General features: G+C 48.1%; 1 protein-coding gene across 3 annotated transcripts in view; it reads right to left on the bottom strand.

Annotated features, from left to right (window-relative positions):
- Positions 1 to 17678, bottom strand: part of DHRSX (dehydrogenase/reductase X-linked) — a 296752-nt gene that overhangs the window by 23437 nt on the left and 255637 nt on the right. The gene's annotated exons all lie outside the window — the stretch shown is intronic.

The raw sequence follows: 17678 nt of genomic DNA, 5'->3' as shown, positions 1-17678 counted from the left end.
ACCATGTTGGCCAGGCTGCTCTCGAACTCCTGACCTCAAGTTATCCACCCGCTTCAGCCTCCCAAAGTGCTGGGATTACAGGCAGGAGCCACTGCGCTCCTTGTTTTTTTTGTTGTTGTTGTTGTTTTTTTTGAGACAGATTCTCACTCTGTCACCCAGGCTACAGTGGCGCAACTCAGCCTCCCGAGTTCAAGCGAATCTCGTGCCTCAGCCTCCAGAGTAGCTGGGATTACAGGCTCCCATCACAACGCCCGGCTAATTTTTTGTATTTTTTGTGGGAACAGAGTTTCACCATGTTGGCCAGGCTGGTCTTGAACTCCTGACCTCGGGTGATCCACCCTCCTTGGCCTCCCAAAGTGCTGGGATGACAGGCATGAGCCACCGCGCCTGGCCACATGTGGTCTTCTTGATGAGTCTCAAATCATAAAAGACAACCACACAAGCAATTTGGCAAACTTCCCAAGCTATCATAAATTTTCCTCACATCTATTGCAAGCTCTGTAGTGTGCTAAGCACGTGTTAAACTCTTTGCACCTTGGTTCAAGCAGTTTAGAGAAACGTTTTAATATCACAGGACATAGTGATAAAAATCGATCCGATAACCGTGGTCAAGTGAGTAATGTGCCTGTCTCTCTCTCTGGTAACCTCAATCACTAGAAACACAGAAAACTGGATGTTTCCAGCTTTGCTCCTGTAAATATGTTCTACTTTTTCTATGTATGCCTTAGAAACACTTTTTAAAGAGATGTTATTTGCGGTGTTACATAACGTCCCTTGAAGACACACAACCACCATAGACTCCTTTTAGAATTTAATGCTAGGCATAGATCATTGGCCTTAGAATTGGCCTCACAGTTCTTTTCAATAAGACAAGGAGAAGTATTTGAGCAATAATGTTTTTCTTTCCTCTGGGCTCCGAAGATGCCCAGAGGCGATCAATTTGCTACACAATTATCGTAACAACATTTCAAGGTGGCTGAAGGTTCACATCTCTTGCTTCTTTTATATATATATTTTTTTAATTTTATTTTTATTTATTTATTTTTGAAACAGAGTCTTGCTCTGTCACCCCGGCTGGAGTACAGTGGCGTGATCTCGGCTCACTGCAAGCTCCACCTCTTGGGTTCAAGTCATTCTCCTGCCTCAGCCTCCCAAGTAGCTGGGACTACAGGCGCCCGCCACCTGCCTGGCTAATTTTTTGTATTTTTAGTAGAGACGAGGTTTCACCATGTTAGCTAGGATGGTCTCGATCTCCTGACCTCGTGATCTGCCCGCCTCGGCCTCCCAAAGTGCTGGGATTACAGGCATGAGCCACTGTGCCCGGCCTAATTTTCTGAATTAACCACATGGTATACGTATCCTGATGGAAGCTGTGAACGGAAAATATCTGGGCACCCCAACAGCAGGAAGCTCAAAGGAAAAGTCCAGCTGGAACCTGCTGAAGGCAGACCTGCCTCCCACTCTCTTCAAAGTCACCCCTGTGCTCACTGAGATAGATGCATATCTGATCACCTCCTTTGGGACGGCTCATCACAAACCCAGAAGAATGTAACCATCTGTGTCTCACCTACCTGTGAGCTGGAAGCCCCCTCCCTGCTTCCAGTTGTCCCTGCCTTTCAAGGACTATACTTCTCATTCTTTTGAGACAGAGTTTTGCTCATATTGCCCAGGCTGGAGTGCGGCGGCACAATCTTGGCTCACTGCAACCTCTACCTCCTGGGTTCAAGCCATTCTCCTGCCTCAGCCTCCCGAGTAGCTGGGATTACCAGCGCCCGCCACCACGCCCGGATAATTTTTTGTATTTTTAGTACACATGGGGTTTCACCATGTTGGCCAGGCTGGTCTCGAACTCCTGACCTCAGGTGATCCGCCTGCCTCGGCCTCCCAAAGTGCTGGGATTACAGGCGTGAGCCACCGCACCCACCCCAACGTAGCTCTTACCTATATTGATTGATGTCTCCTATCTCCCTAAAATGTATAAAACCAAGCTGTGGCCAGAAGCAGTGGCTCACGCCTGTAATCTCAGCACTTTGGGAGGCCAAGGCGGGCGGATCACAAGGTCAGGAGTTTGCGACCAGGCTGGCCAACATGGTGAAACCCTGTCTCTACTAAAAAAAAAAATTAAAAAATTAGCCAGGCATGGTGGCATGTGCCTGTAGTCCCACCTACTCTGGAGGCTGAGGCAGGATAATTGCTTGAACCTGGGAGGCAGAGGGTGCAGTGAGCTGAGATTGCACCACTGCACTCTAGCCTGGGCAAGAGAGTGAGACTCCATCTCAAAACAAAACAAAACAAAAAAACACACAAACAAAAAAAACCAAGCTGTGACCTGACCACGTTGCACACGTCATCAGGACTTTCTGAGGCTATGTCACAGGCGCACGTCCTTAAATTTGGCAAAACAAACTCTAAATTAACTGAGACCTGTCTCAAATTTTCAGGGTTCACAAAGCCATCTCAGATATAGTTTGAATATCAGCATGATATTTATGCGAAAAAACTAAAGATAAGATCAAAAAGCCTAAAAGAATGTTTAACACATTCAAAAGATTAAAAGAAAGACATCCGTCATCATATACGTTTCAGAAAAAGCTTCTGAAAATCCAATGCCTCTTACCAACAAAAGCTGTTCCTAAATAAGAATACAATATTGAGGGCTGGGTGCGGTGGCTCATGCCTGTAATCCCAGCGCTTTGGGAGGCTGAGGTGGGCAGATCACCAGGTCATGAGTTTGAGACCATCCTGGTTAACATGGTGAAACCCCATCTCTACTAAAAATACAAAAAATTAGCTGGACGTGCTGGCGGGTGCCTGTAGACCCAACTACTTGGGAGGCTGAGGCAGGAGAATCACTTGAACCCGGGAGGTGGAGGTTGCAGTGACACGAGATCACGCCATTGTACTCCAGCCTGGGCAACAGAGTGAAAGTCTGTCAAAAAAAGAAAGAAAGAAAGAAAGAGAGAAAGAAAGAAAAGAAAGAAAGGAAAGAAAGAAAAAGAAAAGAAAAGAAAAGAAAAGAAAGAAAGAAAAAGAAAGAAAGAAAGAAAGAAAAAGAAAAAGAAAGAAAATAAAAGAAAAGAAAATTGAAATAAATGAAGTAAACTTTGACCTAAGGATCTGGAGAAGAAAAATGAGAATGCTTTCCCAAGGAAAACACATAAAAGAAAACCAAAAAGATCAAACCAATGAGAAATACAGAAAGAAAACAGTGTAAACATAAATGATACAACTGGGGAACAGAGACTGATGTTGGTTTTTGTTGTTGTTTGAGAAGGAGTCTTGCTCTGTCACCCAGGCTGGAGTGCAGTGGCGCCATCTCAGCTCACTGCAACCTCTGCCTCCTAGGTTCAAGCAATTCTCCTGCCTCAGCCTCCTGAGTAGCTGGGATTACAGGCATACACCACCATGCCCAGATAATTTTTGCATTTTTAGTAGAGACGGGGTTTCATCAGGTTAGCCAGGCTGGTCTCGAACTTCTGACCCCAAGTGATCCACCCACCTTGGCCTTCCAAAGTGCTGGGATTACAGGTGTGAGCCACTGTACATGGCCCTGGTGTTGGTTTCTAAACCTCCTCTCCCTGTTATAAAATGTCCAATATACACTATATTTTCCAGATGAAAAGTAGAATATTACAATTACAGAGCAGACCCTGAAACTATAAAAAAAAAAATTAGGGCCGGGTGCAGTGGCTCACACCTCTAATCCCAGCACTTTGGGAGGCCGAGATGGGCGGATCACGAGGTCAGGAGATCGAGACCATCCTGGCTAACATGGTGAAACCTCGTCTCTACTAAAAATACAAAAAATTACCCGGGCATGGTGGCGGGCGCCTGTAGTCCCAGCTACTCGGGAAGCTGAGGCAGGAGAATGGCGTGAACCCGGGAGGCGGAGCTTGCAGTGAGCCGAGATTGCGCCACTGCACTCCAGCCTTGGTGATAGAGTGAAACTCCGTCTCACAAAAAAAAAAAAAAAAAAAAAAAAAATTGATACCCTCTATATTCATGTATTCATTTTTTCATAAAATAAATGAACAAAACCAATAATGCATGCCTATACTGGGGCTCAGAGAACAGTAACCTAAAATGAAGACCTCAGAAGCAGCATCAGAAGCAAACCTTTCTTGCTGACCTTCTCCTACCCTCCTGTCTCTCAGACCCATTTCGCCCCAAGGGCACCACGGAAACTGGAATCCTTCTTCCCCAAGGTGGGTCCCGAAAACCAAAGCACCTTTCCCCCAAGGCCAGCCAGAAACCCTATAAATAGGACTCTAACTTTCCCTACACTCTGAGTATATAAAAACTGGCCATAAAGAAATTTCCTAGCATGCGCAGTGGCTCACGGCTATAATCCTGCCACTTTGGGAGGCCAAGGCAGGTGGATCACTTGAGATCAGGAGTTCGAGACCAGCCTGCCCAACACAGTGAAACATCATCTCTACTGAAAATACAAACATTAGGCCAGGCACGGTGGCTCATGTCTGTAATCCCAGCACTCTGGGAGGCCAAGGTGGGCAGACCACAAGGTCAGGAGATCGAGACTATCTTGGCTAATACGGTGAAACCCGGTCTCTACTAAAAATACAAAAAATTAGCCGGGCGTGGTGGCGGGCACCTGTGATCCCACCTACTCGGGAGGCTGAGGCAGGAGAATGGCGTGAACCCGGGAGGCGGAGCTTGCAGTGAGCCGAGATCGCGCCACTGCACTCCAGCCTGGGCGACAGAGCGAGACTCTGTCTCAAAAAAAGAAAAAAGAAAATACAAACATTAGCCAAGTGTGGTGGCGGGCACCTGTAGTCCCAGCTACTCGGGAGGCTGAGGCAGGAAAATTGCTTGAACCCAGAAGGTGGAGGCTGCAATGAGCCAAGATCGCGCCATTGCACTCCAGCCAGGGCGACAAGAGCAAGACTCTGTCTCAAAAAAAAAAAAAAAAAAAAAAGAAAGAAAGAAAAGAAAAGAAAAAGAAAGAAAAGAAAAGAAAAAGGAAATTCCTTGACCTGCCTTGTTTCAATGTAGGTTCTACGACCCCCTTCCCAGAGAGGGTCCCACCCCACCCCCAGAAGGAAGGTGCACTGCTCAGAGGCCAAAAAAATCTAGACAGGCCTGTCTGTTTCCCCACTCAGACCATCAGCCTTCGATCACACCCTCTTCCTCCAATCCTATTCCTACATGGATTTCGTTCAGACGTCGTTGAACCTAAGCATAAAAATAGACAGTTTCCCCTGTATCTTTGGGTCTTGCCTCTGAAGGCTGCTGTATGTATCCATCGAGTAAACTTTGTATGCCTTTTCTCCTATTCATCTGCTTTTGCTAGTTGATTTTTCAGCTTGCAAAATCAGAGGGAATGACCCTCCATCTGTTTTCCTATCACACTGGCAACGGTCCGAGAAGTCATCACTCCCACTGCGAAGAACATGGGGAAAATTGGCCAGACAACCAAAGGAAGGGCGTGCACATACATTTGTACGTCTTTTGGGAGAGCAACTTCACAACATGCAACTCAATCTTTAAAATCATAAATCTTTTTTTTTTTTTTTTTTTTTTTGAGACAGAGTCTTGTTCTGTTGCCCAGGCTAGAGTACAGTGGCACAATCCTGGCTCACTGCAACCACCCCCTCCTGGGTTCACACCATTCTCCTGCCTTAACCTCCTGAGTAGCTGGGACCACAGGCACCTGCCACCATGCCCGGCTAATTTTTTTTTTTTTTTTTTGTATTTTTAGTAGAGACGGGGTTTCACCGTGTTAGCCAGGATGGTCTCGATCTTCTGACCTCGTGATCTGCCCACCTTGGCCTCCCAAAGTGCTGGAATGACAGACGTGACGTGAGCCACCACGCTCAGCCCTTTTTGTGCCTTTTTTGTTTTTTTTTTTTGAGACAGAGTCTCGCTCTGTAGCCCAGGCTGGAGTGCAGTGGCGCAATCTCAGCTCACTGCGACCTCCACCTCCCGGGTTCAAGCGATTCTCCTGCCTCAGCCTCCCAAGTAGCTGGGACTACATGCGCCTACCATCACGCCCAGCTAATTTTTGTATTTGCTGTAGAGATGGGGTGTCACTGTGTTGGCCAGGCCAGTCTCGAACTCCTGACTTCAAGTGAACCGCCCGCCTTGGCCTCCCAAAGTGCTGGGATTACAAGCGTGAGCCAACGCACCTGGCCTATGAATATCTTTTACTAACATCACTGCTTGAAATTGATCTTAAAAAATTAAACCTTGGGCCAGGCATGGTGGCTCACGTCTGTAATCCCAGGACTTTGGGAAGCCAAGGCTGGTTCTTGGATCTCGTGAGAAAGAACTCCGAGTGGGTCCATAGAGTAAAGTGAAAGCAAGTTTATTATGAAAGTAGAAGAATAAAGAATGTGTACTCCATAGATGGAACATCCCGAGAGCTGCTGGTGGCCTATTTTCATGGTTATTTCTCTATCATATGCTAAACAAGGGGTGGATTACTCATGAGTTTTCTGGGACAGGGGTGACCAATTCCCGGAGCTGAAGGTTCATCCCCCTTTTAGACCATGTCATGGCATCTGTAAACCGTCTCTTATCAGCTAATGCATTAGAATTAGCGTATCATGACCAGAGAGGATGACCAGAAGTCACTCGTCACCATCTTGGTTTCGGTGGGATTTGGCTGGCTTTACCACAGCCTGGTTTATCAGCAGGGCCTTTGTGACCTGTGTCTTGTGCTGACCTCCTCTGTCATCCTGTCATCCTGAGAATGCCTCATCCACCCCCAGAGAAGGCAGCCCAAGCAGGTCTCAGCCTCATGTTACGCAGCCCCTATTCAAGATGGCAGAGTTGCTCTGGTTCTAACGCCTCTGAAAAATTTAGGGGATTGTTTTCTGAGCCCCAACACTGTGATCTTAGCAACTGAGCAATTTTCCCACCTTCATGTAACCAAAGACAGAGTGGATCACACAGCTTGGACAGCTCGTACCGGGGAAATCGCACCCTGCAGCTGACATGTTCTGAGATGTTCCTTGCCGTTGTGCAAAAGGCATGTTTGAATGCTTGCATGAGGACAAGTGACTCCCCCATTAACCCCTCCAGGGGCTCAGTTCTGCCTCCAGCCACTGTCTCATCATGCAGCCATGAGTAGCAGAAAGCCACACGCCAAAATCTGACATCGGGCCTGTAAAAAATAAAGGTTGCTGTTCAAAGACTTTCCTCCCCATCTAATTAGGAATAAATAGTAACTTCTCTGAGAAGCAAACTTTATTCAAAGACTTGTGCTAACATCTTAAATATCTGCTAGCCGTGATAAAGAAATCAATGTACTTTATGCTCTTAGCTCCCACAATTTAACCGAAGTATCAGCCCTGGCATGCTTATACTGGTCCAAGCAAGCATTACGTCATAGCCTGTTCCTCTTCTTTATTTAAAAGTGTTTTTACCTTTCTCAGCATTCCACAAGTTACTTCCTCCTTCCTTTGTTCTCCTCTGCCTTTGCCTTTTTTTTTTTTTTTTTTTTTTTTTTTTGAGACGGAGTCTCGCTCTGTCACCCAGGCTGGAGTGCAGTGGCGCGATCTCGGCTCACTGCAAGCTCCGCCTCCCGGGTTCACGCCATTCTCCTGCCTCAGCCTCCCGAGTAGCTGGGACTACAGGCGCCCGCTACCACGCCCGGCTAATTTTTTGTATTTTTAGTAGAGACAGGGTTTCACCGTGTTAGCCAGGAGGATGGTCTCGATGCCTTTGCCTCTTTTAAATACTTCCAAGTTGCTGGCCAATCCGGACAAATACAGAATGTGAGGTCCCGTTCCAGCCAATGGAAACTGGACACGGCAGTAGGGTGGACGCATCAAGTGATAAATGACCCTGTCCCCTTTGTTCGCTGTACTCTCATGGCAAAACTGCTGGAGAGTGTACCCTTTCTGCAGAAAGTAAAAAAAATGGCCTTGCTGAGGAAATTAATGTTCAAGTGCTATTTCTTTATGGCACTGGGGAACAAGCATTTCAAACAGACCTGAGGTCTACCCGATTTCTGCTGGAAAATAAACCTCAGGTCTGCTGCCTTAGAAATAAATAAGGGCAGGACAGAAAGGGCGACAAGGGGGTCCTTAGCCATGGAGACTTTGCAAAATAATGAACAATCAAAACATAACTTTTTGGGGGTTGGGGTGGGGTAGGAGGGGATTGGAAAGGCTGACTACATAATAAAGAGAATGGAAGAATTGGCTGGGTGTGGTGGCTTATGTCTGTAATCCCAGCACTTTGGGATGCTGAGGTGGGTGGATCACCTGAGGCCAGGAGTTCGAGACTAGCCTGGCCAACATGGTGAAACCCCGTCTCTACTAAAAATACAAAAATTAGCAGGGAATGGTGGCAGGTGCCTGTAATCCCAGCTGCTCGGGAGGCTGAGGCAGGAGAATCCTTGAACCCAGGAGGTAGAGGTTGCAGTGAGCTGATATCACGCCATTGCACTCCAGCCTGGGTGACAAGAGCAAAACTCTGTCTCAAAAATAAATAAATAAAAAGAAATTTAAGAGACTGGAAGAATTAAGACAGGGAAATTGAGTTAGTTCAGAGCTCAAGTCCCATCTCTGATCCAAGATAAACTGTAAACCTCCAATTACTGTCAAGATATCTTTTTAAGGCAAACTTCTCCAATCTCCTCACCCCAGGGGAAAAGAAGAGTCCAGGAAACAGATAGTTATTAAGTGCAGAGAGGCAAAGACTGGCTTTCCTGCTGGCATGATCGTTTTTTAAATATCAGCTACAAGCATTCGGTTCTGAATCTCCAGCATTTGATTGATGGGTAAGAGGAATGGTTACTTGAAAAAGCAGAAAATGCATCATCCAAAGGCAGATTTTTCCAGAGTAAATGGAGGGGTTGCTTCTGTAATTATGGTTTTACACAGTAGCGTGGAGAAGAGAGAACTAAGATTGTTTAAAAATACGGTGTGGGAGGAAGGGGAAAAGCCAATACATTTCTCTACAGGAGGTGAAGAAATAAATCCAACAGGGGCACGTAGTTTCAGGAGAGATTCCCTGGGGTGGGGGTTAGGGATGAAGAAATATCCACACCAGAAATGGGAAAAGAATGAAAGCAAATACGTAGGAGGATATGCCCATTAAGGTCTGTAAATGAAACCCTAAGGACTCTGACAAAAGTCGTTGGTATTAGGCCAGGAGTGGTGGCTCACGCATGTAATCTGAGCACTTAGGGACACTAAGGCAGGCTTGAGCTCAGGAGTTCAAGACCAGCCTGGGGGGTATAGTAAGACCTTATCTCTACAAAAAATACAAAAAGTACCTGGGTGTGGTAAAGCACACCTGTAGTCCCAGCTAATTGTGAGGCTGAGGTGGGAGCAGATCATTTGAGCCTGGGAGGCGCACAAGGCAGCGAGCCAAGATAGCGTCCCTGCACGGCCTGGGAGACAGATATGGCAGTGAGCCAAGATGGCGCCACTGCACGGCCGGGGAGGCGGACATGGCCTTGAGCCAAGATGGCACCACAGCACTCCAGCCTGGGAGACGGACATGGCCGTGAACCAAGATGGCGCCACCGCACTCCAGCCTGGGAGACGGACATGGCCGTGAGCCAAGATGGCGCCACGACACTCCAGCCTGGGAGGCGGACATGGCCGTGAGCCAAGATGGCGCCACCGCACTCCAGCCTGGGAGGCGGACATGGCCGTGAGCCAAGATGGCACGGCCGCACTCCAGCCTGGGAGGTGGACATGGCCGTGAGCCAAGATGGCACGGCCGCGCTGCAGCCTGGGAGGCGGACATGGCCGTGAGCCAAGATGGCGCCACGACACTCCAGCCTGGGAGGCGGACATGGCCGTGAGCCAAGATGGCACGGCCGCACTCCAGCCTGGGAGGTGGACATGGCCGTGAGCCAAGATGGCACGGCCGCGCTGCAGCCTGGGAGGCGGACATGGCCGTGAGCCAAGATGGCGCCACGACACTCCAGCCTGGGAGGCGGACATGGCCGTGAGCCAAGATGGCGCCACGACACTCCAGCCTGGGAGGCGGACATGGCCGTGAGCCAAGATGGCACGGCCGCACTCCAGCCTGGGAGGTGGACATGGCCGTGAGCCAAGATGGCACGGCCGCGCTGCAGCCTGGGAGGCGGACATGGCCGTGAGCCAAGATGGCGCCACGACACTCCAGCCTGGGAGGCGGACATGGCCGTGAGCCAAGATGGCGCCACGACACTCCAGCCTGGGAGGCGGACATGGCCGTGAGCCAAGATGGCACGGCCGCACTCCAGCCTGGGAGGTGGACATGGCCGTGAGCCAAGATGGCACGGCCGCGCTGCAGCCTGGGAGGCGGACATGGCCGTGAGCCAAGATGGCGCCACGACACTCCAGCCTGGGAGGCGGACATGGCCGTGAGCCAAGATGTCGCGGCCGCACTGCAGCCTGGGAGGTGGACGTGGCAGTGAGCCAAGATGGAGCCACCACACTCCAGCCTGGGAGGCGGACATGGCCGTGAGCCAATCAGCAAAGATGGCGCCACTGCACTCCAGTCTGGGTGAGACAGGGAGACTGCCAAAAAACAAAATGAAACAAAAAATCATTCAGTGAGCTTTCTTGTTGAATAAGAAACTGAACAAAAGCCACCTGCTACTAAATCTGGACCTTATAAAAGGGTATTTGAGTTCTCCATTTTTTGCTGATTAACGCATTACTCTCTTCTTGTTATTAAAAATCGTGAAGACTGAACATACTTTTGAGTGTTTATAAGACCGGGCGCGGTAGCTCAAGCCTGTAATCCCAGCACTTTGGGAGGCCGAGGCGGGCGGATCACGAGGTCAGAATATCGAGACCATCCTGGCTAACAGGGTGAAACCCCGTCACTAATAAAAATACAAAAAAATTAGCCGGGCGTGGTGGCAGACGCCTGTAGTCCCAGCTCCTCGGGAGGTTGAGGCAGGAGAATGGCGTGAACCCGGAAGGCGGAGCTTGCAGTGAGCTGAGATCACACCGCTGCACTCCAGCCTGGGCAACAAAGCAAGACTCTGTCTCAAAAAAAACAAAAAGAAAGGAGCCCTTTATAAGTTATTGTGATGGATACTGTAGGATGTAAACGTGTCATATCTCGGTCTCCCAACAGCCAGTCTCCGTAGGCGGTGTCCTTTTATATGGATCAACAGGCAGTTTTTGCATTGATTATTTATCCACTTTGAGAGGTACTTGTGTAGAAGCAAGGACAACTGAGTTTTTATGTTAACTTCCTATGAATCCGTTGCATTGCAACGTATTTCCATTGCAGGACATTGTTGCATAATCAAATTGCCAATGCAATTAGGGAAACTCAATCGACTGCTCATAACCTAGTTGACTGGAGCTATTTTTCCAGTGCTCATTAAACCTGATGACAATCACTGTTTTAATGAGTAAGTATGGGTGGCATCCAATATATTTATAAGTATTATAACAGTCCTTCATGTCTAAATTGAATTTTCCCTTTGGCAGTACAAACCATTACATTCTTTCTAGGATATCTACGCTTAATATTCTTGATAACTATCATCTACATTTAATATTCTTGATAACGATCCGCCTACCAGGAACTCAGAAAATACTGCGAATAAAGAGAGGTTTTTTTTTTTTTTTTTTTTTTTTTTGAAACAGGGTCTCGCTCTGTTGCTAGGGTGGAGTGCAGTGGTGCGATCTCGGCTCACTGCAATCTCCGCCTCCCGGATTCAAGTGATTCTCCTGTCTTAGCCTTCCGAGTAGCTGGGACTACAGGTGCCCGCCACCACACTCAGCTAATTTTGGTATTTTGAGTACAGTGGGGTTTCACCACGTTGGCCAGGATGGTCTTGATCTCCTGACCTTGTGATCCGCCCCCTAGGCCTCCCATAGTGGTGGGATTACAGGTGTGAGCCACTGTGCCTGCCCCACCCCCCCCCCTTTTTTTTTTTTTTTTTTTTTGAGAGGGAGTCTTGCTCTGTTGCCCAGGCTGGGCTGGAGTGCAGTGCTATGATCTTGGCTTGCTGCAACTTCCACCTCCCGGGTTCAAGTGATTCTCCTGCCTCAGCCTCCTGAGTAGCTGGGACTACAGTCACCCGTCACCACACCCAGCTAATTTTTGTATTTTTAGTAGAGACGGGTTTTTACCACATTGGCCTGGATGGTCTCGATCTCAAAGAGAGGTCTTTGACTTTTTCCGCTAAGAGAAAACAACCAAAACAACACAGGACATTGCAGGTATCTTGTGAATTCCAGCTGCATCCAAATACCCTGATACTTTTGCTCATAGACACATAGTGAGTGTGTCAGCTGTCCCACATATCTCAGAACACAGGGGGAACATGTGAAACCTTGAGTGAAATCCGAATCGAGATGGGATACCACACTCAAAACACGTTACACAACTTAGTCTATACTGGATGATTTCATGGGATGTGAATTCATGGTTAGGAATAAAATAATGAAGAAGTCACCCAAAGTTACATAAGTTGAGAAACTCAAACCAAGACAGCCATGTTCACAGTGAGGCACGCCCATGCCTATAACAACTCCATGACTGAGGGACGTCAGAGTGAAATAAAGAATTTCTTAAATAGGTAGAGAATCTATCATGGCCAGGCACGGTGGGTCACGCCTGTAATCCCAGCACATTGGGAAGTCAAAGTGGGCAGATCATTCGAGGTCAGGAGTTCGAGACCAGCCTGACCAACATGGTGAAAACCCAGCTCTACAAAAAAAAAAATACAAAAATTAGGTGGGCATGGTGGCGGTGCCTGTAGTCCCAGCTACCCGGGAGGCTGAGACAGGAGAATCACTTGAACCCACGAGGCAGAGGTTGTAGTGAGCTGAGACTGCACCACTGCACTCCAGCCTGGATGCCTGGGTGACAAAAGCGAAACTCTGTCTCAAATAAAATAAAATAAAATAAAATAAAACAAAACAAATTTAAGGGTCTCACAGGAAAGAAATCTTAAAGAATAGAAAATATTTTTGGAAGGTATGTGTCCCTCTTTTTTTTTTTTTTTTTTTTTTTCTCTCCAGGCTGGAGTGCAGTGGTGCGATCTCGGCTCATTGCAACCTCCACCTCCCCGGTTCAAGCAATTCTCCTGCCTCAGCCTCCCCAGTAGCTGGGACTACAGGGACATGCCACCATGCCTGGCTAATTTTTTATATTTTAGTAGAGACGGGGTTTCACCATGTTGGCCAGGATGGTCTTGATCTCCTGACCTTGCGATCCACCCCTCTCAGCCTCCCGAAGTGCCGGGATTACAGACTTAAGCCACTGTGCCTGCCCTTTTTTTTCTTTTTTTGAGAGGGAGTCTTGCTCTGGAGTGCAAGCTGGGCTGGAGTGCAGTAGCATGATCTTGGCCCACTGCAACCTCCACCTCCCGGGTTCAAACAATTCTCCTGCTTCAGCCTCCAAAGTAGCTGAGATTACAGGCACATGCCACCATGCCTGGCTAACTTTTGTATTTTTAGTAGAGACGGGGTTTCGCCATGTTGACCAGGCTGGTCTCGAACTCCTGACCTCAGGTGATACGCCCGCCTCGGCCTCTCAAAGTGCTTTCTATTGAAATTTATTTCACCATGGGGATGATTCGGTACAGCCAAGTTGAGGAGACATGTTCTCTCATGTGTAAAAACTCTTGGATTTTTGGAATATGTTACAACACTGTGATTTATTCCTTTACAAGAACACTAATTTTCCAAGCCAGTAAATCAATCTTGGCAATTAACACTAATTACTGGCAATGATTATATCAGGCAAAAGCCAAGAACCACATATTTCATCCAAAAAAAAAGCAGTATATTTTAAATTCAAGTGGTTCTCATATTTTAGCATGCATCAGAATTCCCCAAAGACTTTCTCCTTGCCAACCCCTGTTCTCCAAACTTCGGGTTTAGGAGATCTGGAGGATGGTCTGAGAATGGGAGCATCTTCATTTCTTTTTTATTTTTCTTTTTTAAGACAGAATCTTGCTTTGCAGCCCAGGCTGGAGTGCAGTGGTGCGATCTTGGCTCACTGCAACCTCCGCCTTTCAAGTCCCAGTTGAAGCAATTCTCCTGCCTCAGCCTTCCGAGTAGCTGGGATTACAGGTGTGCACTCCCACGCCCAGCTAATTTTTGTATTTTTAGTAGAGATGGGGTTTCTCCATGTTGGCCAGTCTGGTCTTGAACTCCTGACCTTGTGATCCACCTGCCTCGGCCTCCTGAAGTGCTGGGATGACAGGCGTGAGCCACCATGCCCGGCCCACTCACCATATATTTACTGAACTTCAGTCATATGTGACGCAGGGGTGACACAAGAACAGAAAAATCAGGGAGATGGAGATGGAGCTAACCACGGAAGCTGAAGTTCGTCGGCCAGATGGCCCAATGCACAATAATTCGGGGAACACACATCCAGGCAACTGCACCTGACTGGGAATACCTGGCTGTCCTACCACCATCTGGTCATCTAGGGGCTCCTCCTACGGTAATACAGAAGACGCTGGCTGAGGCGTGTTCTATTCTACCAAGGGGACCTGGGCATATCTCATGGACTGAATTATGTCTCCCCAGATTCCTCTGAAGTTCTAACTCTGAGGAACTCAGAAAGATGACCTTATTTGGAGATAGGGTCCTTTTATTTATTTTTTGAGACAGAGTTTCGGTCTTGTCACCAAGGCTGGAGTGCAATGGTGCAATCTTGGCTCACTGCAACCTCCGCCTCCCGGGTTCAAGCGATTCTCCTGCCTCAGCCTCCCCAGTAGCTGGGGTCATAGGCACCTGCCATGGCGCTTGGCTAATTTTGTATTTTTTAAGTAGAGACGGGGTTTCACCGTGTTGTCCAGGCTGGTCTTGAACTCCTGACCTCAGGTGATCCACCCGCCTCAGCCTCCCAAAGTGCTGGGATTACAGGCATGAGCCACCATGCCCGGCCGGAGATGGGGTCTTTAAAGATGCGATTCAGGTAAAATGAGGTCACTAGGGTAGGTACTGATCCAATAGGACTGAGGTCGTTATAAGAGGAGATGAGGACACAGACACACACAGAGGGACAACCAAGTGAGGACACAGGGCGATGATGACATCTCCAAGCCCAGGAGAGAGGCCTGAGGAGGAACCAGCCCTGCTCACACCTTGATCTCAGACTCCCAGCCTCCAGGACTGTGGAAGAATCAATGTCTGCTGTTATAAGCTACACAGTCTATGGTATTCTGTGATAGCAGCCTGAGACGGAGTACGGCATTGCATAAGAAGAGGAGATGAGGACACAGACACACACAAAGGGATGACCCTGTGAGGACACAGGGAGAAGACGGCGTCTACAAGTCTAGGAGAGAGGCCTCAGGAGGAACCAGCCCTGCCCATACGTGGATCTCAAACTTCTAGCGTCCAGGACTGTGAGAGAATAATGTCTGTTGTTTATAATCTACCCAGTCTATGGTATTCTGTGATAGCAGCCTGAAATGGGCTAAGACACCTCATAAGAGGAGGAGATGAGGACACAGACACACACAGAGGCATGATCCTGTGAGGACACAGGGAGAAGACGGTGTCTACAACCCAAGGAGAGAGGCCTCAGGAGGAGTCAGCCACGCCCACACCTTGATCTGGGACCTCCAGCCTCCAGGACTGTGGGAGGATCAATGTCTGCTGTTTAAGCCACTAGTTCCGTGGTATTTTATTATGGCAGCCCCAGCAAAGCAATGTTCTCTCCTTTAAGAGATCACTCCTAAGCTATGAACGATGAAAAAGGGGCCTATTTGGAAAGAGTCAGTGCCGTCAACAAAGAACAGTTTCCAGAAAGCTCAGAGGAGGCATCTGTTAACACTCTCATTATCCCCTGCAGAGGAATCATGCAGAAATGAAACATGGCTCAGGTGAATGCCTGTCATCAATATTCATTTTACATAATCAAACTGGTGAAGCAAAAGAGGAGAACAGGAAAAGAAAAGCAGTGTAAGTTGAATTGTAAGTCTCGAAAAAATAGGGGGAAGTGGCTGGGTGCGGTGGCTCACGCCTGTAATCCCAGCATTTTGGGAGGCCGAGGCGAGAGGATCACGAGGTCAGGAGATGGAGATCATCCTGGCCGACATGGTGAACCCCCGTCTCTACTAAAAATATAAAAATTATCTGGGCGTGATGGCGCATGCCTGTAATCCCAGCTACTCAGGAGGCTGAGGCAGGAGAATCGCTTGAACCCAGGAGGTAGAGGTTGCAGTGAGCCGAGATCGCACCACTGCATTGCAGCCTGGGCGACAGAGCAAGACTCCGTCTCAAAAAAATATATAGATAGATAGATATAGATATATAGATATATAGATAGATATAGATAGATATAGATATAGATAGATAGATAGATATATATAGATATAGATATATAGATATATAAAATAAATTAAAATAAAAACAATACAATACAAATAAATAAACAAAAAATGTTAGAGCCGGCTCTGAGCTGGCTTTGGCTCTCAAGCGCTTTGACTTTGAAGTTCCTTGATCTGCTTTGCAATCTGTATTACTTTCCTGGGATTGTCCAAACAAATGAGCACAGACGGGATGGTTCAAAGTCACAGAAATTCATCCAGTGAATGGATACCTTCTGGAGACCAGAAGTCTGAAATTCAGGAGTGGACAGGGTCGTGCTCTCTCTGGACGGTCTTCTAGGGCAGGAACCCTTCCTGCCTTTCCCAGCTTCTGGGGGCTCGGGGCGTCCCTGACCCCGTGGTCAGATCACTCCAGTCTCTGCCTCCGTCTCCACATGTCCTTCTCCTCTGTGTCTGTGTCTCCTCTTCTGTCTCTTAGAAGGACACCTGTCAGTGGATTTAGGACCTACCCTACTCCAGGATGATCCCATCTCTAGATCTCTAACTAATTACACCTGCAAAGTTCTTTATTTTCAAATAAGGTCTCATTCTAGGTTCTGGGCTTTGGGATGTGGACAGATCTTTCTGTGAACCACCATTCAATCCACTACAATTGTATCCAGTTCCCTCCAGAGGCTCTAGGGGAGGGTCCTTCCTGCCTCTCCCAGCTCCTGGGGCTCCGGGCATCCCTGACCCTGTGGCTGCATCACTTCAGTCTCTGCCTCCGTCTCCACGTGGCCTTCTCCTCTGTGTCTGTGTCTCCTCTTCTGTCTCTTTCCAAGAACACCTGTCATTCCATTTAGGGCCCTTCTTATATGTAGAGTGGGGTCAGAATAGTTAATATTATGTGTTAACCTGACTGGATCATGGGGCGCCTAGATGTTTGATTGAATGTTACTCTGGGGTATCTGTGAGGGTGGAGGGGAGGGTCCTTCCTGCCTCTCCCAGCTCCTGGGGGCTCCAGGCATCCCTGGGTGTATGGCCTCATCACTCTAGTCTCTGCCTCCATCTCCATGTGGCCTTCTCTGTGTCTCTGTCTCCAAATTTTCTACTTCTTTTTTTTTTTTTTTTGAGACAGAGTTTCGCTCTTGTTGCCCAGGCTGGAGTGCGATGACACGATCTTGGCTCGCTGCAATCTCCACCTCCCAGGTTCAAGGAATTCTCCTGCCTCAGCCTCCCGAGTACCTGGGATTACAGGCGCGCCGTACCACGTCCAGCTAATTTTTTGTATTTTTACTAGAGCCAGGGTTTCATCATATTGGTCAGGCTGGTCTCGAACTCCTGACCTCAGGTGATCCGCTCACCTTGGCCTCCCAAAGTGCTGGGATGACAGGCATGAGCCAGTGTGCCCAGGCATTTTCTACTTCTTGTAAGGCCACCCATCATATTGGATCAAGGGTCTACCCTA

The sequence above is a fragment of the Pan paniscus genome, chromosome Y (assembly GCF_029289425.2).
Source record: "Pan paniscus chromosome Y, NHGRI_mPanPan1-v2.0_pri, whole genome shotgun sequence".
Lineage (NCBI taxonomy): Eukaryota > Metazoa > Chordata > Mammalia > Primates > Hominidae > Pan > Pan paniscus.
Note: the sequence above shows the minus strand (reverse complement) of the source record. Positions and strands in the feature narration are given on the sequence as shown.